At 44.5% G+C, this 26,811-nt stretch overlaps 1 long non-coding RNA gene across 1 annotated transcript; it reads left to right on the top strand.

Moving 5' to 3' along the window:
• The first annotated feature begins 14,871 nt into the window (after window positions 1-14,871).
• LOC128110089 (uncharacterized) lies at window positions 14,872-25,041 on the top strand. The gene is made up of 3 exons (XR_008218034.1): window positions 14,872-16,067; window positions 20,787-21,094; window positions 21,335-25,041. It is a non-coding gene; the product is annotated as an uncharacterized LOC128110089 (long non-coding RNA).
• Window positions 25,042-26,811: the final 1,770 nt, after the last annotated feature.

The raw sequence follows: 26,811 nt of genomic DNA on the forward strand, positions 1-26,811 counted from the left end.
CGCCTCTCCCAAGTGAACGCTGATATTGCAGGCAGGTGCTGTCAAGCCTTGCTCACATATTTTTTCTGCTTTGAAGTCTTCGATCTTTCTAGATAATGATAGGAATCTCAAGTCCTGTCCTAGAAGACTGTGTGTGGACCCATGGTTCCTACTTTCTGAGGGCCTTCAGAGCCAACCTTTCTCTGTATTTTCTGCATCCTAACAGGTCCTTTTGAGCATTAATTTAAAAAAAAATTTACAACAAAAATATGCATTTCCCCTTTCCCAAATATGAATTGTATTGTACCATTGTAATGTGAGTTCACACCTCTGTCACTCTTGAGAACCACGTGTCTATTCTAATGATCACAGGCTAACCAAAGACACTGACCTGCTACAGGATGCTCTGGAAGGGCAGGGTAGCATTCCCTCATCCTACCTCTCCTTAAGTGCTTGCCTTTTATGGATACCAAATATTTAACGATCCCAAACCAAAGCAATTACTCATGTCTTTGTTTTACGTCCCTTAGCTTCCTGATATTATTTTTAATAGCTCCTCCATAACCATCTAACAGCTTCATTTCTAAAAGGTCACTGGGCTCCAGGAAATAATGACCATTTAAGTAGGCTAGCCAATGACTTCAAATAGCTGCGTGGGGCAGGACGGTCCCCAGCTGGGCTGTTGAGGTTGGCAATGGAAGACTTAGATTTCACAGCAGAGATTTAAAAATAATCATATTGCAGCCACAGAAAGAGAAGATGTAGGTGTTGGAATCTAGTGTGCTTTAATAGTGAAATCGCAGTATGTAACGTGCGCGCACACACGTGCACACACATCCAGAGGAAGTTTAATCTAAAGGAAGCAGTTTATTTCTTTAGGAAACTACACCCTCCTTTCCTTCTCTCTCTTCTGTGTGGAGTGTATGAGTTCATGAGTATGTGTTCATGTGTATGAGTACATGAGTATGTGTGCAGGAGGTCAGAGGTCAGAGGTCAATGTCAGGTGTCTTCCTCAGTTGCTTTCCACTTCATCGTTTGATACAAGGTCTGTCACTGAATCTGGAGCCTGATTTAGCTGGCCAGTAAGAACCAGAGATCCACCTGTCTCCACCTCCCCAGCGCTGGGATTATAGATGCATTCCGCACTCTTGGTTATCCGGATCATACTCAGGTCCTCAGGTTTACACAGCAGACAGTTTACCCACCAAGCCGCCTCAGCTCCTTGCTCTTTGTAAGAGCCACACCCTAAGAACACTTCCAAACTTCATCTTCTCATCTTCATCAAGTCTCACAGCATCTCCATGCACACACGGCCAAGCAGCAGGCAGCCAGAGCAGGACGGTTTTTCTTCTTCAGATTGAGAAATAAAAAGAAAAAGGAGAGTGCTGTGGGATGTTCTGTATGTTAAATATGCTGCTCTGATTGGTTAATAAATAAAACACTGATTGGCAAGTAGCCAGGCAGGAAGTATAGGCAGGATAAGGAGAGATGAGAATTTTGCGAACAGGAAGGCTGAGTCAGAGAGACGCTGCCAGCTGCCGCCATGAGAAGATGTTAAGATACCGGTAAGCCATGAGAAGATGTTAAGATACCGGTAAGCCACGAGCCATGTGGCAACTTATAGATGAATAGAAATGGGTTAATTTAAGATAGAAGAACCAGATAACAAGAAGCCTGCTGTGGTCATACAGTTTGTAAGCAATATAAGTCTCTGTGTGTTTACTTGGTTGGGTCTGAGCAGCTGTGGGACTGGCGGGTGAGAGAGATTTGTCCTGACCATGGGCCAAGCAGGACTGGAGAAGACTCCAGCTACATGAGAGTCAGGGGGTGGTGGCACATTCCTTTATTCTCAGTACTCGGGAGGCAGCAACGGTAAGATCTCCGAGTTCAAGGCCAGTTTGGTCTACAGAGTGAGTTCCAGGACAGCCAGGGCTACACAGAGAAACTCTGTCTTGAATCCCCCCCCCCCCCCAAAAAAAAGGAGAAAAGATATTCTAGTCACTCTAAAATTGGTGCAGGGGCTGAGTGAGCAGCAGTGAGCTGTTAGCATTGTTTCATGTTTTTTTCTCTATCACATGTTTTTGTAATGGTGACTTTGTTACAGGGTTCCTTCTGGGAGAAGGAGGGAGTTGATACAACGTCTCCAAGTATACGGGAAATTTACCTCTCATTTCAAGAGCACTATGTCATGTAAAAATCAGTCACATATTTTTCCTTTGTCCTGGAATTTGTTAACTTATAGTGCAGCTTTATGACTGCTTTATGAATAAGAGTTTACGGCTTTCAGTTCGTCTTAAGTTTCCTTATGCTCTTAAAAATTATGTTCTCTTCATTCTGCTGTATACACTTATTTTATCACTATGGGTTATTGAGAAGAATTCTGATACTTTACATTGCTTTTGTAGACAATGACATACGAATAAATAAAGTAAAAATTTGAAAGGGGAAACTACTCATTTTAATAGGAACTTTGGGGCCTGTTTTTTTGTTTGTTGGTTTTTGGTTTGTTAGTTTTTTGAGACAGGGTTTCTCTATATAACAGCCCTGGCTGTCCTGGAACTCGCTTTGTGGACAAGGCAGGCAGAGAACTCGCAGAGGCCTTCCTGCCTTTGCCTCTTGAATGCTGGGATCAAAGGTGTGTGCTACCATGCCTGCTTAATTAACAGGTGATTTACTATAATTTAACTTTTTAATTGGAAGCAGTCTATTTCAGTGTTTTACTGCACCTGCTCTGAATTCTAGCTGGTGACAAGTTCAAATCTTTCCTAATACCAGGGCAGCATAATGAGACCTTGTCTCAAAAAACCAGACCAAATGAAAACAATAACAAAGCCAAAGCAATCAAAAATTTCCTAATATCCTGATGGATCTAAGGTATTTAATCTGTGCCTCAGTTTCCTTGTATGCAGTAACAAAAATAACATTTTTTTTATTAAATTAGATTAAAAGCATTCAGGACATAGAACTGGGGCTGGCATTCAGTTTGAGGTGAGCATTCTAGGTGCTTGGAACGACTGCTAAACTTTTCCAACTTTTCTTGTGAGACAGGAAGCTCAGACTCTTGATCATTTTGAAATAAAAAAGTTTGGTCTTTACTTCTGGCTCTTAAGAGATAACCACCACCTCCTTGGGATTTCCTGAGTTACAGGAGTGACTGTGTTAGTCACCGTGAGCGCCTTCAACCACACCTGAGTTAACTAAGGAACTGGTTCATTTCGGGTCCATACAGTTTCAGAATCCGGGATACTATACTGGAAAGACCAATCACGTGATTAACCAGGGTTAGAGCTTTCAATTTGACCTTCAGGGAAGAGACAAGGTTAGTGTTTGAAGTCACTCAATCACATGGCCAAAGACCCAGTGAACCACTCAGTTGTTATGAAAAGCTGATGAAATCTCTAGACATTGAAGTTCAGGTTTACTTCTAGCTCATGATCATATCGATGGACCAGAAGGCTGACACATCCTGACTCTATAGAAAGAGCCCAGCACTTAGGAAGCTGAGCAAAGAGATTCTTAAGTTCAAGGCCAGTTTGAGTTCTGAAGTGAGTTTGAGGCCAACCTGGATACACAGCAGGACTTGGTCAAACAGTAAAACAGCAACAACAAAAACAACAGCAGAAAACAAACACACAAATGAACGAAAAACAAATACACAGAAAAAAAATAAACAAAATGGAACCCAGGACAACTCCAAAGAATCACGACCTGCCGGAGACCAACACAGCAACAACAAAGCGGAGGAGAGACTGATAAAGGAGTTTACAGGGAGCATAGACAGCTTTACTTTTTGAGAGAACAGAGGGAACGCTTTTCTTTGGATTTATGGATGTGTCAAAATGTTTGGAGTTTCTTTTTTTCCTTCCCCCCTCCCCCCCCCTCAACTGTAGAAAGTAAACTGACATAACAGGCAACCAATGAAGAGGGAGGTGACGTCATTTGTTTTAGGTCAGAGGCCAAATCAAGACTTGAAGTCTGTCAGGCTCCACAGATCCCATGGATGCCTGGAACTCCATTCATTTCGTTTTATTTCCCCATTAGCCTGGTGGCTCCCGGACACTGGCCTTGAAAATGCTGTCACTGGGGGTGGCACTACACATTGGTTGCTCTCCAAACACACACAGCATGGATGAATGACCCTTACGTGTGCTTCTACCAGACAGTTGGTGAACGGCTGCTTGTTCACATCGAAGCTTACACACACTCAGGGTTAGTGGAGATATCTGCAGGAATATCTTTGGACCAGACCCAAATATCGAAAACCTAAACTGAGATTGCCGTTAGAATCCAGAAAGACACGTTACAAGCATTATAAATGTTAAAACCCAGTTTCCTCCCCATTTACATTTAAACAGGTCTGAGACCTAAAATGTCATTGAAGCCTGAGCTTTGGAGTGGCAGTGAAGAGCTGTTATCTCTCAAGAATAGGGCATCTAGCTGGTCCCCACTGCACTGACCCAGCTTAATCCTCCCAAGCTTCCACTTCCTATATGACAATCATTAAAAAAAATCCTCCAGTGTAATGCTCTCCCCGGAGAGTCACGGTGGCAAACGTCAGAACTGTCTTTAGTGTAAAGGAAATTTCATTAGGTTAGGCTAAGAAACCATCAAATGAAAAACGATGTGTTCTTAGCGTTATCTAGAGTCAGCTGTTGGCCGGTAGTTCATTTGAAGTGGGTTATTTTATGGCCGCATTCTAAACTCCTACAGGAAATGGTTCTTGTCACGATGCTTGACACACCCTTACAACACAGCACTGGGTCTGACAGTATCACCTTCATCTTTATAGCTTGAAAAAAAAAAACCCCAACACTTCCTCTAAGTATTTACATAGCACACAGGATTCTTTCATCTGCGAACCACTGGTCTCAGCGTGCATGTTTTGAATGTTATTCTTTTGACACAGAGAACTGCTGAATGCCACTTTAGTGCTTTCCTTTGCTGGTAATTATTTCTATTGCTTCTATATCTACTTCTATTTCTCCTTCTTTCTCCTCCTCTTTCTCTTCCTTCTTCCTCCTCTTCTTCCTCCTTCACTCTTCCTCCCTCCCCCCTCCTCTTTCTTCTTTGTACAAATGCCATTTTTTTTAAAGGATAGAGAACACCACACAGATCATTCAACTTCTCCTTGAAGATGTTATAGCAGCATTAAGTATTTCTTGGAAAAAGACAACTGCCAGACAATCAGAAAGTAAACTAATTATGGTACCAGGGTGAACACTCGGTGATGTGAGTGAGTCAAGAGCGGTGGTACCATAAGTCCCAGGAGATTCGGTTCTAGGCTTAGGCAGTTGTATTCCTTTAAGGGGACCAGGGATTCTCCAAATGCTGCAGAATTAAGATTTCTTGGGATTAGGGTTTTGGCTGCCCTTACACTCATTTATTTTCTCTTCTGTGCTAAAATGTATCACTGACCTGCTGAGCACCGCTTAAGCTGGATGAAGACAAAATGCCAGCAGAGTCTACGTCATAAGAGGTGATGAGCTGCTCAGAGGGGAGTTGGGTGGAGTTCCATGTCATCCAACAGAGTACTCGTTTTGACATCCTGTCTTATACCTATCTCCCTGACCCTCTTCTGAAAAACAGCACATCCTGAAGAACTGCAGTATGAAGTAGGTGGACAGAACGGGCTTAGGGACAGTGGGGACTAGGGAGACACTGTGTCACTAGTGTCTATGTCTGGGTGAAGTTGAATAAGTCTTTTTTGAATGGCCGAATAAAAAAGATCTTAACGGATAAGTGTTGGCCATAATGAGGAGTCAATGCAGCTGGTCGGTTCTCATTTGCTATCTACAACCGTCTTTTCCTGTCTGTCAGTCTTCACTTTTTCTGTGACTTAGTTAGGAGGGCAGTTTGCTCTGAGGGACCCTCACTCATGGCTTACTGTATCCCAGAGCAAAGTGTTCCCCAAGACAAGGAGGAGAGGGGAGTAAAATAAGAAAATAAGGATAATGTTCTTAGTTGGGCATGATAGCGTGTGTGGGCAGTCCCAACACTTGGGAGGTGGAGACAGGAGGATCAGGAGTTCAAGGTCATTCTCAGCTATGTAGTTTGAGGGGCCCTACATTAAAAAAATAAATTAATTAATTAAAAAAAAACCACCATCGGGGCTGGGAGAATTGCTCGGTTGGTAGAGTTGCTTTGCAACATGAAGGGCTCACTGACCAGCCAGCCTAGCCTACTTGACAGGTTCCAGGCCAACAAGAGACCCTGGCTTAATGAAAAATAAATCAATACGGATGGTGCCTAAGGAATGTCACCCAAAGTTATCCTCTGGTCTCCTTACATGAGTGCATACATGTGCATGTACATCCCCCCCAAACCTATATCTATGGGCACATAAGTGTACACACATACACACAAGAGAATACTTTAATTCAGGGAGGCCTTTTCTGTGTGACAATGACCTAGCATTTATTGTTCCCTTAGAGTTTCTCCGGGAGAGTCTAGACACTGGTGAGTCCTTGTGGTGTCTGCTGGACAAGGACGGGTCAGTTGTCTGGTGTCACAGCTACTTACTCCTCCTGCTTCCACAACGCCCAGATTCCTCAAGCATATCCGTTTCTGGTCCCTCCAGATTCACTAACTTGGATACAATTCCAACTTCAACAACGTGACTAGAATCTAGGGCATCAAGTTATTTTGAAGACGAAGTGAGTTAGTGCACAAGAAGTACTTGGAATCATGCCATGAGAGTTATATAAACATTTGATACCATCATATTTTATTGTGACTAATTGACTGTAGCAACCTCCTCCACCTCCTCCCTTTCCTTCTTTCCTATTCTGTGGGGGGAGTGCGGGGCATTTACCCACCAACCCCATAGTCCCCCAGAGTTTTCTTGAGTGAGAGCAACAGGAAATATTAGATACAAGGATTTAGAGTGTGGAGATAAACAGATTAGAAAATACAGGATAGCCTCGAGAGGGCCTGGAACCTATTCCAACGGGCCCTGACTGTCTCTGCCCCAGGGTTTTTATAGAGACGCCAAGGGGTGGAGCAAAAGACCTCCTCCCCCAGCACAGCCAAGTGCAGACCATCTCAGACACCTGCACTCAGGCCCGTGGTCCAATCATCCTCTCTATGCAGACCTGCTGGGTAAAGCCACGAGGAACCTGAAAACAGGCTCCCACAGGGGAGGATGTTTATTGGAGAGTGAACCTAGAATCTCATGTGTGCTAGACAAGCTAACCACTGAGCTAACATCCTACCTTTTGGTTCTCTTTCTTCTTTTCATGTGCCTGAGTGTGTGTGGCCTGCATGTGTATGTATTATATTCTTAAGTGTGGGTGTGGGGGTGTGACTGCACATGTATGAACATTCATTCATGTTGAGGCCTGAATTTGGTGTGGGCCATTTTCCTTGATCATTCTTCCACTTTATTCTTTTGAGGCAAGGCTTCTCAGTCAAGCCCAGAGCTTGTAGATGCGGCTGGCCTCACTAGCATCCTGCTCTGAGGATTGCCCGTCATCACCTTCTGAGGCTGGAATTATGGATGGGCTGCCATGTCCGTCTCGCATTTACCCAGGTTCTGGGGGTCCAGACGCCTTGCTTTTGTGGAGTCTGACCCTTTCTGAGCCACCTTCCTCTTTCTTCTTCTTCTCCTTCTCCTTCTTCTTCTTTTTGGTTTTTTCGAGACAGGGTTTCTTCGTGTAGTTTTGGTGCCTGTCCTGGATCTCACGCTGTAGACCAGGCTGGCCTCGAACTCACAGAGATCCGCCTGCCTCTGCCTCCCGAGTGCTGGGACTAAAGGCGTGCGCCACCACCGCCCGTTCTTCTTCTTTTAGAAAGTGCTTTCTTTTGAACTGGTTCCTCTAAGTCTCCTAAGCTGGCATTGCACCTGTAGTCCTCCTGCCTCAGCTTTCTCAGTAGCTGATATTACAGGTGTGTGCCACCACACCTGAAAAAAAAAAATCTCACAATTTGCTAAATTTTCCCCAGCAAACAGAACAGACATAGTAGCAGCCACACTGGTGGGGGCATACGTCTATTCAACAGTCATAGAACGCTCACTTCCTGGGCAGTGAGGTACAGTGAGTGTGACAAGGAGTGCTTCCCCCTTTTGGCAACAGATCCAGACCTGGCCAATAGGACTGTCCAGTCAATCCTTTTGGCTGTGATAACCCAAGGCTAGCCCATATACTTGCTCCTTTGTTCAGGTACTAGGGTAGCCTGCGGCAAACTGACCAGCAGAACTGAATCAGTTCTTCTCAGGATTATTCTGCTGGAGGCAGAAAGGAGGACCGTGCTGCTTTTGAATTCCCAAATCCTGAAGCTAGAAGGATAAGAAACAGTAGAGACAGTAAGACCCACTCAGAGAACAGAATGGGTAGGAATGAGAGAGGGTAGTTCCTCTTCATTTTGGCATGGTGACATTGACTCTGCTCCAGGATACAAATGAGTTAGTTGAAGAGTTCCCATATGTGAGCTGCTGTGAGGCGGAGAGCTGGCATTGTGACTAGTCGGCTCATAGTTAACAGATTAAAACAGACACTGTCTTGGTTTTTATAGAACTACTGTCTGCCAGGAGGGTTCTAGAAACTGGAGTTAAGCTGTTGAATGCTCTGACAGAGCTACAGAACTCTGGGAAGGACTGATCAAGAGGTCAGAGAATGTATTACGGAGCCACATCCTAAAGGATGCATTGGACCTAGGCAGGTTATGGGGCAAGCGTGGAGAGGGATGAAGGAAAAACTGAGAAAGGGCACCATCTTTGTGTGATCAAACAGTGGGGGGAAAAGATCCCAGGGAGACCATTCAAGAATTCTCACCCCTTTCTGATCACTTGATCTCTTACTGAGGTAACGAGAAGCCATTAAGATACTTGGTCTGGGGGATGGCAGGCCTGGATTTCTGTTTTAGAAAGAGCATTCTTCTTCTTCTTCTTCTTCTTCTTCTTCTTCTTCTTCTTCTTCTTCTTCTTCTTCTTCTTCTTCTTCTTCTTCTTCTTCTTTTTGGTTTTTCAATACAGGGTTTCTCGGTGTAGCTTTGCGCCTTTCCTGGAACTCGCTTTGGAGACCAGGCTGGCCTTGAACTCACAGAGATCCGCCTGCCTCTGCCTTCCGAGTGCTGGGATTAAAGGCGTGTGCTGCCACCCACCACCATCACCTGGCAGAAAGGGCATTCTGATGTGGGATGTCCTTCTGTACACTGTGAATATGTGCTGCTTTTGTTGGCTGATGAACAAAGCTGCTTTGGCCTATGACAGGGCAGAAGATAGCCAGGCAGGAAAGCCCAACTGAATACAAATTGAAAGAAGGACAGAGTCAGGCAGACGCCATCCAGCCGCCCAAGGAGCAAGATGCCAGCAGATCAGTAATGCCATGGCCACGTGGCAATACATAGAGTAATAGAAATGAGTTAATTTAAGTTGTAAGAGCTAGTTAGTCATAAGCCTGAGCCATCAGCCAAACATTTATAATATTAAGTCTCTGAATGGTTATTTAGGAACTGGAGAGCGGGAGAGAAACTCCTAATTACAGCATTCTGCATAGAGTGGTGGTGTTTTCTCTTCGGCACAGTGACAGCACCTTAATCTACTGCTACTTCAGCCGGCAATTATAACTCCACAGTTACTGGCCTGCTCCTCCGGCAGTGGACTGGCCACTCAGGCCACAGCCGGGTGGGAATTCTGTTCCTGCAGGCACTGGCTCTGCCACCACTACTAAAGGTAGCTTTAACTAACTCTCTGTTGTTCTATTTCTAAATAAAACTCGAGTCTCAAAGGCTAGGGTGAAAGCCTGCTAGCTCAGAGAGGTTGAATATTATCTAACTAATCTTCTCTCCTTGCTGGTATCTCCCAAAAATCCTGTCCTGCTTCACCAACCAACCAACCAACCAACCAAAAACCTGAGCCACTCCAAACCCTTCCCTACTACTCTTGGTGTGTCTCTCTGTCTCTTCCAGATGGCCTCTAATGGTCTATGGTTACTTTCTACCAACTAGTTGCTAACACAGCCTCCTGACTCAAGGTTAATTTTATTTAATTAATGCAAATGCAAACTCAGGGTTCACAGTGTGATCAAATATCCTCCAATAGAGTGGATTGGAAGGGTACAAGTCTAGAAGCAGGGAACATTTCCAGCTATGTGGGGCATTGATGTTGCTGGCCTCAGCCGAGCAGAACAAGATGGAGTTAGAGCAAAGTGCATAAAATGGAGAAATATACGGAAGATGAACTTAGTAGTCGGTGGTGGGTGATTGGTCCTGCCTCCTCCTTCCATTTACATGTTTAAACATGGGCCTTTTCTCTGGACTTCACTTCTGGTCTCTCTCAGCCTTGAAATATTGAACTTGTTCCCTTCCCTCCTCATTCACCATTATAGGCTGTTCTTTCCAGCTCTCTGTTTGTCCTTGTTGGTGTTTTTAATCAATTGCTTTTAGTCAGATGACTTTCTTGGTTCCTTCATTCACTTATTCATTCTTGTTTCTAATTAGGCTTTGGTTTTTTGGAGGGGGGTCAGGCATGGTGGCTGTTGTCTATGATTCCAGCACTTGAGAGGCTGCAACCAAAACTTAGTTTAAAATTTTTATTGTAGCTGTTGTGCATGTAAAGAGTCAAATCATCTACACAGTTTGCTATCAAACATGCTTCTCCAGCCAGAGAAAATTTATACTTTTTTTCTTTGACGGTTCTCTCTCCTTCCCTCTCAGGCTTCAATCACACTGAAGATTCACTCTCCCACTGAACTACTCCCAGCCCAGCCTTCCTTTTCCTAAACACCGTGGATATACTGTTACTTCTTAGTATTTCTATTTTGAACATTATCTAATAACTTCCTACTATGGAAGAGAAACATTTAATTCAGTTTCACCACTGCCCCTTCTCAACACTACCACATACATATGTATTTCCCACTGTTCTCACCCCAGCATGAAGCTAGACCACCCCCATCTCATTCTACTTGGGGCCAAGATTTCATGTTTTCATCATAACTCTGTAAATAATAGTTGCAGATGAGCCACGTGGCACACTATGATCATTTGGCCTTTCTTACACAACGTTTTATTTTCTCTGAGGTTAATAATTGCTATGTTCTTTTCCCCTTTATGTGTTCTAAGGTATAATTAATTTAACCACAAACTCTCCATGGTTGTCTAAATCCTCTCCCTGCTGGTTCAGACTTAGCATTAATCTATCATTTTCATCTTCTTAGAGAAATCTCCCTGTGTTCCCCGACTTGCTCTGTCCCGACTTGGCTGCTCTCTGAACCTCCTGGATGGCTCTCTTCCCAGGACACTTCTTCAGTATGATCCTAGCGAGACTCTGTGTCTGTGTCTTGAGTTGAATATTACTCTGTCTCCTTCTGTTGCCTCCTTGTCTTGCTGATATGAGTTCTACACTAGAAAATTTCCTGAGAAACTAGGGCCAGGACATAAGTTCAGACAATTCATGTGTGAAAACTGAAAACATTTTCCTTCTGGCTTCATATGTCAGATCATTTTAAAGGTTTGTTTTCGTTTGTATGTGTGCCTGCGTAATTGCCTGTGCACTACAAGTGTGCAGGGGCTTACAGAGAGCAGAGGGTGTCGGGTTCCCCGGAACTGAGTTATAGGCCGTTGTGAGGGGCCAGTGTGGGTGCTAGGAGTCAAACTTGGGTCCTTCGCAAAGCAATAATTACTCTTAACCACTAACCCATCAACCCTCTAGCCCCCGGCTTTATATTGAGTTGCGGTACAAGACAGAGTGTTGAGCCATAGATCCTTTTCTCAGTCTACAGCAAGCAGGGCTCCCCCCTCCCAGCTTGCAAGCCTTCTGTCTTCTGGTTCTTTACGTGTCACCTGCTCTCCATTCTGAAAGCTTTTACGATTGTCCCTTTATCTCTAGTGTCTGTACATGTCATGTATTTGTGGGTTTTTTTTTTTTTGTGTGTGTGTGTGTGCATGTGTGGCTCTGTTTTTTTAAACCATTTTATTTTAATTCATTTCTGATTTAGTCTACAGCTAGGTCCGTGTACAAAGATGGTTCTGTCCAGTATGACGTAATGTATCCTCTTCCTTCTTCTTACTGCTGCAGAATGTTACATTTTATCTTCCCGCTTGGTGTTGGACGACCAATAGCTGTGCTCTTCCTTGCAGAAGACTACTTACCCTGCTCTCTCAGCATTCCTTTGTTGCCTGGAGTTATTTGTGTAGGGTTAAGGCATTCTGGTCCTTCCCTTGTGCGCTTTGGAAATGCTTGTCTGTTACTGTCCTTGTTCAGCTCGTATTTAGGCAGTCATGTTGGTGAGACGATATGGGTGTGGAATGTGGCTTTTTTTAAAGCTATCCTTCTGGGCATTATGTGGGTCCTTTCCATTTGATAGCTGAAAACTTTCTGTTCTGGGAAAATTCCTGGGATTATTATTTCTTCTACTTGCCTTATTTCTTTTTCTGTTAACTTTGAAAACTTTTTCCTTATAACTTTTTTCTTGTTAAATGTTAGATGTTCCTGAATATATATCTCTATCTCTATCTCTATCTCTATCTCTATATATATGTCACCCTGTATTTAATTTTCTCATCTCCACAATCTTAGACTCCATCTCTTTGCTTTCTGGAAAAATTTTTTCACCTGATTTTCCAAATCTCATACTGAGACTTCCATGTCTGCTAATGGTTTCTCATCTTGTGAATGTATCTTCTTAGCTTTCTAAGATGCTGACTGTAGTTTTGTGGTGACTTTCTCTCTCAAATCTCTCTCTCTCTCTCTCTCTCTCTCTTTCTCTCTTTCTGCTTTTTTTGTGATCTGTCTCATATACTGGAGATCTTCATTATGTGTCTGCTTGATACTTTTACAGAAAACAGCCTTGCAGCTTAAAGGCTCTGAATATGTGGGTGGAGCTCTGCATATGTAGGTGGGGACTATATATATATATATATATATATATATATATATATATATATATAGGTGGAGTTTGTTTCTGGCCTTTATTTGTTTTTTGAGGAACACTTAAAATCTGAATCTTTCCTTTTGGATTGCTTAACTTCTATAGAAGACAATCCTTTAATGTTTGGTAGATAAGAGGCTGAGCTAAACTTCCCTTCGATGTCATGAAAACATTCTTCTAGCCCTCACAGTGCCTTCCTGTCCACACAGTATCCCCTCTGCCAAGTGAGCATGGCTTCTGCTTCAAGCTCCTGTCTTGAATTTCTGCCTGGACTTAACCTGTAAGCTGAAATAAACCCTTCCTTTCAGGGATCAACTAACATTGTTTTTGAAAATTATTTGATTTTTAATTATGTATATGTGTCTGTATATGGGTATATGCATGTGATTGCAGGTCCCCATGGAGGCCAGAGGCACTGGATCCCCTGAAGCTGGAGCTACCAGTGGGAGATGGTGCTGGAAATCTCAGGTTCTCTGGGAGAACATAGCAGTCTTAACTACTGCATTGTCCCTCCAGCCCCTACTAAGTGCCACCCTCACACACTGGGTCTATTTTCAGCTTACCTCATATTACTGATTCCTATCTTCCTGACTTTGGGGGAGCATGTAGAGTTCTTTATTGCTTCCCCGCCATTGGCTTACCAGATGAATTTTCTCAGATAAGTAAGTTGGTTCCTACTTGTCCATCAGCTTTCAAAATTCTAAAATTGTATTGATCCCAATTTTCAATCCCAGCTTTTCCAATCTCATCTTCATAAACCTGTGCCTTAGAACAAAGCAAAGCAAAGCAAAACCTCACGTGTTGGTTTATTAGCACTGTAAAAGGAAGCAAAAATAAGCCCAAGGATCAGTCTGTCCTCCCATAGCCCCTCCGTTAGGCTTCCTCTCTAACTCTGTGTAGCCGCTAATGTGTGTGGTCAGTTTGACACAGGTTGGAAGATCTACTGCCCCAGACAGATCTGTGGGCATGTCTGTGGTGCCTTTTCTTGATTGCTAATCGATATAGGAGGGACCAGCTCACTGTGGGCAACCCGTCCCTAGCAGGTGGGCCTGGGTTGTCTGAGAGAGGGAGCTGACTGAGAGCCGGGGAGTAGTATTCCTCCCTGGGTTCTGCTTCAAGCTCCGGTCTTGAGTTCCTGCCTGGACTGGAACCTGCAAGGTGGAATAAACCCTGTGCTTCCTGAGTTGCTTTTAGTCATGCTGTTTATCACAGCAACAGAAAACAAACAAGAACCCGCTGCTTTTCTGGAACTATGTTCTGGTTCCTTCTTCCTTGAAGGTCATTATTGAATTCTCTTTGCCTTGCACTCTTCTTACAGGATCTTTCAACACCAACAAGATGAAATCCAACAGAGGTAAAGTACAAAGTTCTGCATTCAGAAAGAAACCAGCAATTAAAGGACAGAGAATTCAAGAAGGATTGCTTAATCTCCACATAGGGGAAAGAGCATAAGATAAAAAACAATCAATGATATGATATGACTGCCCTTCAAACGGTAAGAATGTGATGTGGGCTACATTAATAGGAGCACAAGGCTCAGGACGGAGATGAGGCGTGTCTGGAAAGGGTTCCCCCTCTTTTAGGTGTTTGTCAGTGAATTCTGCGGTATCCTCTACCCCACCCTTTGACGAGGAAAGTGACAGCTTATGACAGAAGCAGAGAAGAGGTGGAGAACTTCAGATGAGGGATGTGGGAGGCAAGTGACAACACAGTGTTAGAACTTAGACTACAGCAGGGAAATGCAAAATGTCGTCTGGGTTGGAGGAGTGAGCTTGGTTGATGTCGTGTGAAAGGCTAGAATTTGGGTAGTGCAGAAAGGAAGGTGTCTACCTAAAACACAAAGAAGACCTTTTCCTACTAAGAACTATCTGGAAAGGGTGCGGGTGGGTTGGTCCCCAGGAAGCTCTCTGTCCCTGGAAGGTTAGTGGTAAAACTGAGTAACTTCTGAGGGATTTTCTGGCCCCAAGTATGAACCAGAACCCCCCCCCCCCCCCGCGCCCCATTTTAGAAAGAAATTGGAAGCCATCTGACCAGGGTCTGGGCAAGTCCACCAACCAAGCCTTCTGCTCCCAGTGGAGCATTCTTCTGGAACTTTCCTTCTGGCCTTTTATTGTCCAAACTACCTTTGTTATTTCAGACAGCCTCACACATTTGAACACCCGGAACAAGACTGCAAACACGGAGATACCTGTGATTGTTCACCCTGGGCATTTGTGTTTGCAAATGGCAGTTTCGAGAATTTATGCACTGCTTGTAGCTCCCCAGCACTCAGGTCTTGAAGGAACACTGAGCTTATTGCCCTTGGGGCACAAGTGCACTGTTAGCACAGCAACGGGTAACCATATAATCCTGCCTCGGGAGTAAACACACGGTTTTAAGGGATATGCTCTGTTTGTATGTCCTGAGATTGAAAAGCCTGTCCAATCTTTTAGAGTCTGAATACTACCTATGATTTATGAAGTGTGTATGTGTAATAAGGAAACGTGAGGTCTTACAGTAAGCCTCATGTCCTCTTGTGAACAGTTGCATGCTCGCTGAACCTTGGGTTGTCTCTCCTCATTAATCATGAACTCTGGGTTTGGCTATTTCGGACTAACAATGCCTCCATTGTCCTCACATTGTAAGGACTGGCCTGATCCAGGAGTCTAGAAGTGAAAAGTACGAACTGAGCAGGAGGTAAGCTGTGTGCATGCAGAGCAAAGGTTAAGGCGTGTGTTGTATCTAGAGGCCAAAACTGGGTCTGATACTGTGGAGAGAAGTCACGAGTTAAGGAGCAGACAAAAAGTTCTGATCCAAGTGGCCAGGGTCCAGCACCAGGGAGAGTCAGACATCTAGCAGCACGTGGACATGAGCCTGGAAGTCATTTTTCTCCATGGTTATCTGCTCAGAGAAGAGGTCAGATTCTAGGTGGGGTCTGCTGACTCAATCAGAAAATAGGTCTGAGAGAATGCTGTACTTCCTCTTAATTAACGAGAAAAATGCTGCATGGTGACCTCATAATTCATAATTCTCCTGCCCCAAACACCAGCTAGTTTATTCCCCTACACTCCTACTGGGGGAGGCAGTGGTAGGGCACAGGAAGAGGGTAATTATGACAGTAGATTCTCCTGCTTCAGCTTTGGGTCTTAACGTGAAATTGGAAAAAGTCTACACTGTTGGACCATAAGGAATAAGCCACACCCCTGAAGAGCCAGGTCTGACTCCAACTCCCGTGTGCAGGTAAGAGCAGAGGACCAACGCCTTTTGGCTGCTCATGGGTCAGGAGGTTATAGCTTTTCTCTGTGTGACTAAATACCCATTTCTTCATAGGCAGGATGGATGACCACAGATGAAATGCTCTGTAAGCCATGGCCAGGCCACTGAATCATCTGGCTTGAAATGCCAGGCTGCTATTAGAGTAAATCACACAGTCATAAAAGGATGCCAGAAAGGAAGTGCTGGTCACCTTCTCTGTAAAGCTTTTCATTTTCTCCCCTGAGACTCAACGTATTTTTAGGCTGTATAATTATTCCTCTTGACCCAATCAAATAGCTTCTTTTCTTTCAGTTGGTTTTGGCAGGAGTTGAGTAGAATGACCGTGTCCCCAGAGCCTCCCTGATGTCTCCAAAATGAGAAAGAAGGAAATACGTAAGGCGCTTTTTCAAAAGCACGGCCACAAAAACTTTTAGAGGGCATTTAACTAATGTTTCTGTGTCACAGCCTCTCCTGAAGTCTGAACTGTTTCAGAAATTGACTTTAAAAAATCTTGTGTGTGTGTGTGTGTGTGTGTCTGTCTGTCTGTCTCTCTTTCTCGCTCTCTCTTGCTTTCCCCACTGTTGGAGATTGGACCCAAGGCTTTGTGCATTTTAGGCAAATTCCCTTCTACTGAACAGAACCTCTAACTCCTGAGTTGCTTTTCTTGAAGATTCCCACAGAAGAAATTCTAACCAACCCATCCCCATAGGCAAGCACTTCAAACTCAGGTTTCCGGTAAACTCATCTTACTTCCTTCTAGGAAAGGCTAAAAAAAAAAATAAAAACCAACAACAACATCAATAATCCTCAGGAAAACACACCAATCACACCTTCTGTTGGCGTCATCTTAGCGTTGGGAGCACACTATTTGGAAGTGGGTTATCACTATGTTGTTCAGGCTGGCCTCAAACCCTCTGACTTCATAGCTGGACTTACAGGTATGCGCCTGTGTTCCAGCTGTTGATACAGTTTTAAAGCCAGTGCTTGGAGATTTTGGGCAGCTGTGTTCGGCAATTATAGAGGAAGTGGAATTTGAGAGAACCCTCACGCCATGAGGCCATTCTGCTTTTCAGACAAAGTTGGTGCTTCCTTTCCAGGTAAAGATTTATCCAGACTGTGGTTTCTTTGGGCGGAGAAGAGTTCCTAGACAGTCCACGGTCTTTCCTTTGATCTGTGTGCTCAGGATTCACGATGTAAAGCAGGTGGTGATCTGGGCGTGACACAGGCAACTGCAGAGAGTTTCTCATGAGACGTGTTTAAAACGGAATTTGAAAGACATTCGGTAAAAACAAACAAGAACCCCACTAAAAATGATAGAATCTCTCTTTGGCTCTCACATAATGGTGTCAAAAGGGGTCCATACCATGTGTAGCTGTGTGAATTAGAGCCAACATTTCCCCAAGAACGAGGCCGATAAAAAAGTTTTGTGTAAGCTGGGGATATACCTCAGTGGTAGAGCACTTGTTTACCTCTGGGTTTGATAGAGGTAGGTGTGGAAAGGAGAACGGATGGGTAGATGGATGGATGAATATATAGTAGTTTCCCCAGCCATTAGGGACATTTTCAAAGCCAGCATCTCTCGTGCATCCCAGACTGATATGAACCTATATTACTATGGATCTCATGCAGTTCATAGCAAGATGAGCAGTGATTGACCTATAAGCCAGAAAGGCCCAAACATGCCTTCTAGTTTAGACCTGCTGTTCCTGCTCCTTGACCTCACCAAAGCCCTATGAGGGAGCTGAATCCTCTGGTACTGAAGAAAAACTGTCTTTTGGCATGGGGAAATGGAACTGATGAAATATGATGGAGTTATCCTTTATCAGCTGCCTGTATTCGGGGTGGGGGTTGAGGGGGCGGTTAGCAATTTCCTTAGGATACAACTTCCTTGCATGCTTTCTTTTCCAACATTGAAGTAGCCTTCCAGAGAGGCGCCATGTGGGGGCTTCCTGGGCACTGATAACACTCATTGTTACTTTCCACCATGTGTTTTTGACAGAAGATACATAGATGTCTTCCCCTTCCCAAAAGCAAGGTCGGACTTCTGAGGCCTTTACAACCCCCTTTCCTTCCTTCCTTTCTTTGTCTTGGTTTTGAAACAGGGTCTCACACTGTAGCCTGGGGCCTGGAACTCACTGTGTAACCCAGGCTGAACTCAGACTTGCCACAGTCCTCCTGCCTCAGCCGCCCAGGTACAGGGATTACAGGTTTGAGCCACCACACCTGGAAGACTCAATTCTTTTCATGTCTTCCTCGGTGAACTTTTGTTTAACTGTTCTCACTCTGTGCTTTATGAGTCAAGATTTGCTAATCTTTTTGTTTTCGTTTGTGTCTGCCCCGAACATTATTGGCCCTAAAGCCCTGCTAACACTTGTTATGGGCGTCATAAATGACTACGTGGAATATCGGCCAGACTTGGCAGGCGGTGGCCTCAGCTGTGTCCAGCACACTCTCATAAACACAGCGCAATGGCGGTGCCCCTGCCAGCCAGTTTAGTGACTTAATTCAGCATTTGCTGAGCGCTTGGAGTAAAGATGCCAGCCTTCTCTATCTGTCACCCAAAGCTGTGTCAAACCCGAACTCACAGCTCATTCCCCAGCCTTTCCCTTAAATTTCTCCATAGTGGAGGGTCCTAAATAGCAATTGGGTTTGAAATCTGAATTTCCCTCAGTTAAACTACCAAAGTCCTATGACTAGAATACTTGTAAAAACTGTACTAAACCACAAAACAAACCTGACTTTTTCCTTCCTTCCTCCCTTTCTCCCTTTCTCCCTCCCTCCCTCCCTCCCTCCCTCCCTCCCTCCCTCCCTCCCCCTTTCTTTCTTTCTTTCTTTCTTTCTTTCTTTCTTTCTTTCTTTCTTTCTTTCTTTCTTTCTTTCTTTCTTTCTTTCTTTCGACAAGGTTTTATTCTATTCCTTGTCGCCCTGGTACTTGCTTTGTAGCCCCAGGTGGTTTCAAGCTAATGGCAATCCTCCTGCCTGAGCCTCCTGAGTTCTGGGAATTACAGGTATAAGACAACACAGGCAGCTTAGATCTGCCTTCTTAAACAAAACAACAACAATAACAACAGAACAGGGCCAGCAAGACGGCTCAGTGGTAAAAGCCCCTGTCACACAAGCCTGACAACCTGAGTTAGGATCCCCCAGCCCCACTGTGGAAGGAGCAGGGCGAATCCCAAAAGCTGTCTGCTGGCTTCTGCACACACAATAGTAAGAGTAAAATAAAATAAAATTTAAACAAAGCGTTGGTTAGATGTGGTTCAGAGAACTGAGGCGGGAGGATCGCTGTGAGTTCTAGGCCAGCCCATGCTATACGGTGAGTTACAGGCTAGTATGGCAGTAGGCTACAAAATGAGACTCTGGCTTAAAAAAAAGAAAGGAAGGAAGGAAAAAATAAAAAAAGATTTAATTTCCTATTCCTCACAACTGAGAAACATTTGAGCTTCCTATAAAGCCGTGTAACAGCTAAGGAACAAGGAACATAGATCTCACAGCCCATAAATTAACGATGAATGTCAATGGATTTGTCTCCTGAATCAGATACCTGATCCACTAGATTAGATAGAGAAAGGAAGGCCTTAGCTAATGCACAGGTGCCCAGGAAAAGCTCCTTCCCCTGACCGTCTGGCTCAGCCACGATCGATTAACCCAGGGAGTTGGGACCGTGGCTCCATCCTCTGTCTCCTCTTGTTTTCAACCCCACCTTTGTGTCTCTGGTTGTGCAGCGAGCTCTCCACAGAATGACTCTTTTAAATGATCTGGCTCAGAATCTACAGCCTTCCCTGGCTTCCCTTCTCCAGTCTGGCCTCGGTTGCCCGTGTGTGCGTTCAGGCTGGTTGTTCTGGGCTTTCCAAGCTCTCTCACATCGCTGATTTACATGAGGTCTCCTCTGGCTTTCCTTAGTCCCAGTTCCCACTACATCTTACAAACAAATTTGCCGTTTTCCACCTGTGTGTTGTGGTGTGTGCCTGTAATCCCAGCGCTCGGGAGCTTGGGAGGCGTAGGCAGGAGGATCAACGGTTCAAAGTCATCCTTTTCTAAATGGTGAATTCCAGGGCAGCCTGTACTACATAAGATCTGCCTAAAACAAAACAAAATTTCTTCTTCGTCTTTGGTCTTTTCTTCAGTCCTATTATGTAATGGGTGTTTTGTGAATATTTGTTAAAATTCAAGTGGAAACGGACATTAGTTTTGATTATTGAACTGGAAGGGAGTCTCAGTGAGGGAGTGTCTGGATTAGGTTGGTCTTTGGGCTGTGAGGGATTTTTAAAATTGGGTTAACTAAAATGGGAAGACATACCCTGGATATGGGTGGCATGATTTCAGAGGCTGAGCACTGCTGTGGGATGATCCTTCTGTACACTGTGAATGTATATTACTCCCATTGGTTAATAATAAAGCTGTTTGGCCTATAGCAAGGCAGGATAAAGTTAGGCAGGACAATCAAACTGAGAACTTAGATGAAGAAGGGCAGAGGCGGGAGAGACACAAGCGAACCACCTAAGAAACAAGATGCCAGAGGACAGGCAAAGCCACGGGCCGTGTGCAATACATAAATTAATAGAAATGGGTTAATTTAAAAAATAAGAGCTAGTTAATAATAAGCCTGAGCTATTGGCTGAACATTTCGTAATTAATACAAGTTTTTGTGTGTTTATGTGGGACCGGGTGGTCGGGACAGGAAAACTCCTCCTCTGTTTACAGAGCCCTGGACTGAACAAAATGGAAAGAGCGAGCTGAGCACCAGCAAGCATCCATTCACTGTCTGTTCCTGATCATGGGTGCCATATGATCACTGCCTCCAGTCCTGCCTCTCTGTGAGTTCCCTGCTGTGGTGGACTGGAGCTGGAACCACGAGCTGAAATAAGCCACCACACATCAGCACACACTCCTGTAATCTCAGGATTCCGATGCTGAGATGGGAGGTGGGGACAAGAGAATTCTCAAAGCCCATGTTCCAACTAGACTGATAAAAGCAAGAATGAAAAAGAAGCCCTCCTGCAAGGAGGAAGGTAAGGACTGACCCCTGTGAGGTTGTCTTCTGACCACACATGTCATGGCATGTGCACACACCCACTGCACACGTATTTTCTTTGAAACTAAACTAACACAGAGCTATGTGTCTTTTTCCTACTTATATAAAGAATATATAGAAGATAGATGTGGAAGATCTGATTTCATTTTTATTTTTTGAGACAAGGTCTTGCTGGATAGCCCAGTCTGGTCTGGAACTCTTGATTCTCTTTCCTCAGCCTCCCAAGAGGTGGGATCACGGGTGTGCACCACCACGTCTGGATCATGATGCGTACCCAGAAGTGGTGTGTTTCCTCTCTGGAACACTGCATCCTGGTACATACTTCCCAATGAGACTCACTGTCGGTTTGTCCCACTCCTGGGGATGTTACAATCTTCTGATGCTTCGTCGCTGACAAGCAGAGGAAGAACCACAGGAACAGAGTGTCAAGATTCAATTAGGTGGAAGGATTTCTGAGACACATGTCATACGTTTTTTTCTGAAGACATTTCTGAGGGGGTGGAGCGGGAGTGTCACTGTTTCTAACTGCCCTTTTATGTACACCTTACACATTTCAACTACTCTAGGCAAAGTGAGCCTGGGTAGCACTGTGGTGAATGGGTCCAGTAAAGAGGGTTTACCGTGGTTCCTAGCTAGGTCCAAATGGGTCAGTTTGGAGAAACAGACCAAGGACCAAAGGGCTCCCCATCACTGAGTCTGCAGGTGTTACAGAGCGCAGAGAGGAGGGAGGGTGCGTTCCACCTTGGGACTTCCCAAAGATTGGAGCTTCCTGGAAACCGTTCCGCGGTTTGCATCCTGCAGTCTGGACAAACTGTTGCTTTCGGTGCTCCTCTACACAAACGTGCTGGCTTACATGAGTGGGAAAAGAAGACAAGGATAGCTTTGAACTTCTGCTACAGTCTGCTCGTTTCAGTGGCAGATAGGTGAAGAATGACTGGTCCACCGACCGAGTCAGCAGAAGGGGAAGTCAAAATCAGAGTCAAAGCCCAAGGAGAGAGGTGTTGTCACCCAGAAATTCTTTCTCAAAGAGACTTCCCTACTCTTTTTAATGTCTTGTTAATGTCGTACCGGGACTTGTCACGTGGGAGTCAGACAGGTCTCTCCGTGGAAGGCACTAATTATAATTCTATGAAAAAAAATAGTTCTGAATTTAAATGCTGCTCTTTAATCATCCAAACTATTCCAAAGGCTAATCAAGAAGATTGAATGATGAATGGTGTTCTGTAATGAATGAATTTCTCATGAAATGTTAGTGAAACATACTGCGTATTTGCCTTTGTATTGAGCTGTTCATTTCCTCTGAATTTCTGCAGAAGACTGACAGATGGTACTGGAGCAAAGGGATGATTTTCACCAACTACCAAGTCTCTTTGGTGTGAAATGTAGGGGTGTGTGTGTGTGTGTGTGTGTGTGTGTGTGTGTGTGTGTGCATATAGGTGTGTATGTCCATGCACACATTGTGGAGACCAGAGACCAGTGAGTATCTTCCTCTATCATTATCTGAGACAGGGTCCCTCATGGACAGGAGCTCACTGATTGACTAGACCAACTGGCTAAAAAGCCCTAAGGATCCTCCTGTCTCTGCCTCCTGATGCTGGGATTACAGGCACATACCACCACAGCCAGCTTTTATATGGGTGCTTGGGTTCTGAACTCAGGTCCTCAAGCTTATAAAGCAACCATGAAACGCTCTCCCCAGCCCCTCTGAGTGCCTAGTTTTGATCATTTATTCACATACAGTAGTGATGTATTCTGCACATAGCATTTTCAGGGAGATAAATTGTGTTGATTGAGAGTGACAGCACGGCTGAGGACCCCCGGCAATGATGTTGAGGGCGTAACAGGATTTGTAGGAGATATTTATGGCTGACCGGGAGCCAGTTAGGATGCTTTTGTGTGCAAATGGAGCTGACGGAATTGAAGAACCTGTTTACTTTTCCATCCACTCACCCTTAGAATCCTCTGAGCTGTCATGTTCTCATTTGGCCACCAGATGGCCTTTAATTCTTTAACTCTCGCGCAGGGGATAGACAGGTCCAGTGAGGCTGTGGACGGTCTGTCACGGGTACCTCAGGTGGTGCATCAAAAATCAATCCTACCGTAAGTATTCTTCGCTCTGCCAGGAATGACCCATTTCAGAGCCCATCTGGTCCTCCTCGCTCTGCCGTCACGCCTGCCAGATGGACAGACTGTCCTCTGGGAATTTAAACAACCATTTGCACAAAACCTAATGAACACTGCATTATAAACTCGATTGCTCCGGGTTCATTTCTGCCTTTGATAAGCTCCCTAAGTAGACTATAAAATTGCAACAAGTGCTTCTCTATTACTTGATGTTATGGTTGTAATAGAAGGTTATGTCTCATGTTAGGACTACCGTGGTCTGTACAGCTTAATTTTAGAAAATAATGTTTCAACGTGCTTCATGTTTTGCTGTGACTATAAGGAGCACTGATAGGAACATGGGAGTTTTATATTTCAAAGTAAAATTAGAGGGCCAAAGTATGATTTCATAAGTCGTGTTAAACATTCTCGTCGCAAAAAATGCTTTTTGGTTGCCAGTTTTGCCCAGAGCCGCTAAACCCTGACTAAATAATAAGTCGTTGGGGGCTGGCTGGCTGGCTGGCTCAGCTGGTAAAGGCTCAGCTCACCAAGCCTGATGATCTGAGTTCAGTCCCCAGGACCCACATGTTGGGAGGGGAGAACTGACTCCTGCAAGTTGTTCTCTTACCACGCCCGGGCCACGGCACGTGCACACTCACTAAAATGTCATAAAGAAATGGCTGGTGTGGGTATCTACCTGCCTTGGAAAGTGCTTCCTTCCCTCTCCATCACTTCTTTTCATTTGAAACTGATTTTTTTTTTTTTGGCTACCGTCCAGAGTAGTGAGCATCATTATATGTGCAGCCTTATGTTTTGCTGATATTCATCCCCATCGATCGCTTTTATTTCCTCTCTTCTGCTTATCTCTTCCTGTAAAACGATTCAGTGTGTGAACTTGTTCCTCCTGAAAGGGCAGATCGCATTTTCAGATTGGATTTTAATGTATTTCTGCAGAAACACAAACCCACAAAGAGGTGAAGCCTTGTGGGAGATCTTGGTTATTGAGGAGGGAAGGACACAGCTTCAAAGGGTACTGTGAACCCGCAGCCTCTTTCTCTCCCTCTTGTTCCCATCCTGGCTCTGAGGTGAGTAGCTTTCTCTACCACATTCTTCCTGCCATGATGTACTGTATCTCTACTGGTCCAAAAGCAACATGGCCAATCACGAATGGAAACCTCCAGAACTGTGAGCCGAATTGCCCCTCTGTCTTTTAGTTGGTTATCTAGGTATTTACTGCCCTGATGGAAAGCCAAAAAGGCTACTTATCCATGAAAATCTGAGCACACGCTTTTAGCAGTTTTTACGTTGCCAAGTTGTGTTTTTCATCCTTATTTCCTTAACTTCAAATTTTTTATTTAAAAATTTAGGTTGTATTATTCTCCCAAAGACACTATTTTAAAAGTAAATAATTATTTTCACATAGGTAGCAAATTCAAAAGAATAAAAACGTAGTTCATATCCCACGTTAGAATCCCAGTTTCCTTTCTTTAAGGCAACCACAGGGTAACCAGTCACATCCCGAACGGATTTGAGGTTCACTCCAGGGCAAGAATTCACATCTGATACTATAAACCTTGTCAATGGCGGGTGGCCAGGGAGGTCAACCAGCCCTAGTAGGAAACTGTTGGGGTTCTTTTGCTACAGGGACATGATGTGCCCGTCGACTTGCCCTCTAAGTGTTGATATTTATGTTTATAGGTTAGTGCTGCACCAGGCTTTGTGACAGGAGCTTCTTTCTGCAGCGGGTAGAGGTGTGTGCAGAGACTAAAATCTGGTCGAAGTGCCGAGGTTAAATAATGGTAGAATGATCCGCCATAAACAGGACCCTGCCAAGACTCAGGGAACGTCACTCAGGGAGTGGAAGGAATGTAAGAGCAGGAGGGAGGAGGGAGGGATGAAGGAAGAGGTGGAGTGTTGTTAACATTCCATCATGGAGGAGGGAGGGGTGCATGACACTCCGCCTCTCCCAGAGAAGCTATGGGTAGTTAATGGTTGTTGGGGGTGAGGAAGAAATATGTTCTTCTGCTGTGTAACCATTGGTAAGTTGATGGGCTGACTCTGAAGACTCAGATCAGGTATTCTCCCCATGTCGATTTTATTCCCATCATAGTGGGGCCAATGGTCAGAAGCCACATTCAAAAGCTTCTGATGCTTGCTCCCCTTCTCCTCACCGAGGCCCTTCCTAACTGCCAGTGGTGTGGCGTTGTCAGAGGTGAGAGGTGGTCTTACAGTTTGTTCTGTTTCATAATTATTGTCCGAAAAAGGACAGCATCAAACACTACATATTTTACAGATAATTTTAGAAATTTAGTTGTGGTGATAGTCATATGGCACATCACTTATTACTTTGGTGTGTGTGTGTGTGTGTGTGTGTGTGTGTGTGTGTGTGTGTGTTAGTAAAAGTTTTATTGCAATGTAACGACCATGCAGAAAGATACAAATCATGAATTTACCTCCATGATCTCCACCTCCATTAAGAAAGAGAATGATGTTTGGGGATGGGAGGGTAGTGGGATGACTGAGTTGGTAAAACCAAGTTGTACCTTGCAGACACGAGGACCTGTGCGCCACCTTCGGAACCCGTATAAAAAGACCAGACGTGGTGCAGGCTCTTGTAATCTAAGAGGTGGGGAGGCGAAGACCAGAGGCTCTCTGGGGCTTGCCTGCTCGTCAGTCCAGACTAACTGGTGAGCTCCAGGCTGTGGAGAGATTAGATGGCCGTCCTGAGGATGACACTCAGTGTTGGTTGCTGGCCCCCATACACAAGTGCACATACACCTGCACACACCTACACACACATACGTGTGCACATACAGGCAGAAAGAACAGATGAAAGTGTCGCTGTCTCTGAAGCCGTCACTTTTGCTCCTCCCTGTTCTTTTTCGTGTTTTTTTTTTTGTTGTTGTTTTTTTGAGACAGGGTTTCTCTGTGTAGTTTTGGTGCCTGTCCTGGATCTCGCTCTGTAGACCAGGCTGGCCTCGAACTCATAGAGATCCTCCTGGCTCTGCCTCCCAAGTGCTGGGATTAAAGGCGTGCACCGCCGCCGCCGCCGCCGCCGCCCCCCGGCTCTCCCTATTCTTGCCACCCAACAGGAATAACCACGACCCCAACTTGCATGGCTTGGATTAGAGCTGCCCAATTTGAATTTATATGCAGCATTATGTGAGGTATGTGGCAGGGGGCCTTGCTCATTCCTGTGTTCTAGTTTTTCTCTTTGATTCTGTCATTGTTTGGAATTTGGGCTCTTTCCAGCTTTTGACTATAAATAGTGTGGCTAGAAATATTCTTGTATATGGCTTCTGTGAATATATGCTTGCATTGCTAATGTGCACCTACCATGTGGATTGCTTGGTTATTAGATAGGTTAATGTTCAGATTTGGAAGCAATTGCCATTTTCCAAGGTCATTGTTGTCAACAGACAGATGTTTCTTCTAAGTGATACTCATAGATGCTCTAAAAACCTTTGCTTGAGACTAAATGTTCTACAGGAGACTTTAAAACAACTCCAGATCAAAGCTACTCCAGGAATGCTCTCTGGTTTAGAACTTTAGTATCTTACTCAGTTTTCCATGTGCTGTTAAATTGATTTA

Source organism: Peromyscus californicus, unplaced genomic scaffold (assembly GCF_007827085.1).
Source record: "Peromyscus californicus insignis strain IS unplaced genomic scaffold, ASM782708v3 Scaffold_14__1_contigs__length_90479793_seg_2, whole genome shotgun sequence".
Lineage (NCBI taxonomy): Eukaryota > Metazoa > Chordata > Mammalia > Rodentia > Cricetidae > Peromyscus > Peromyscus californicus.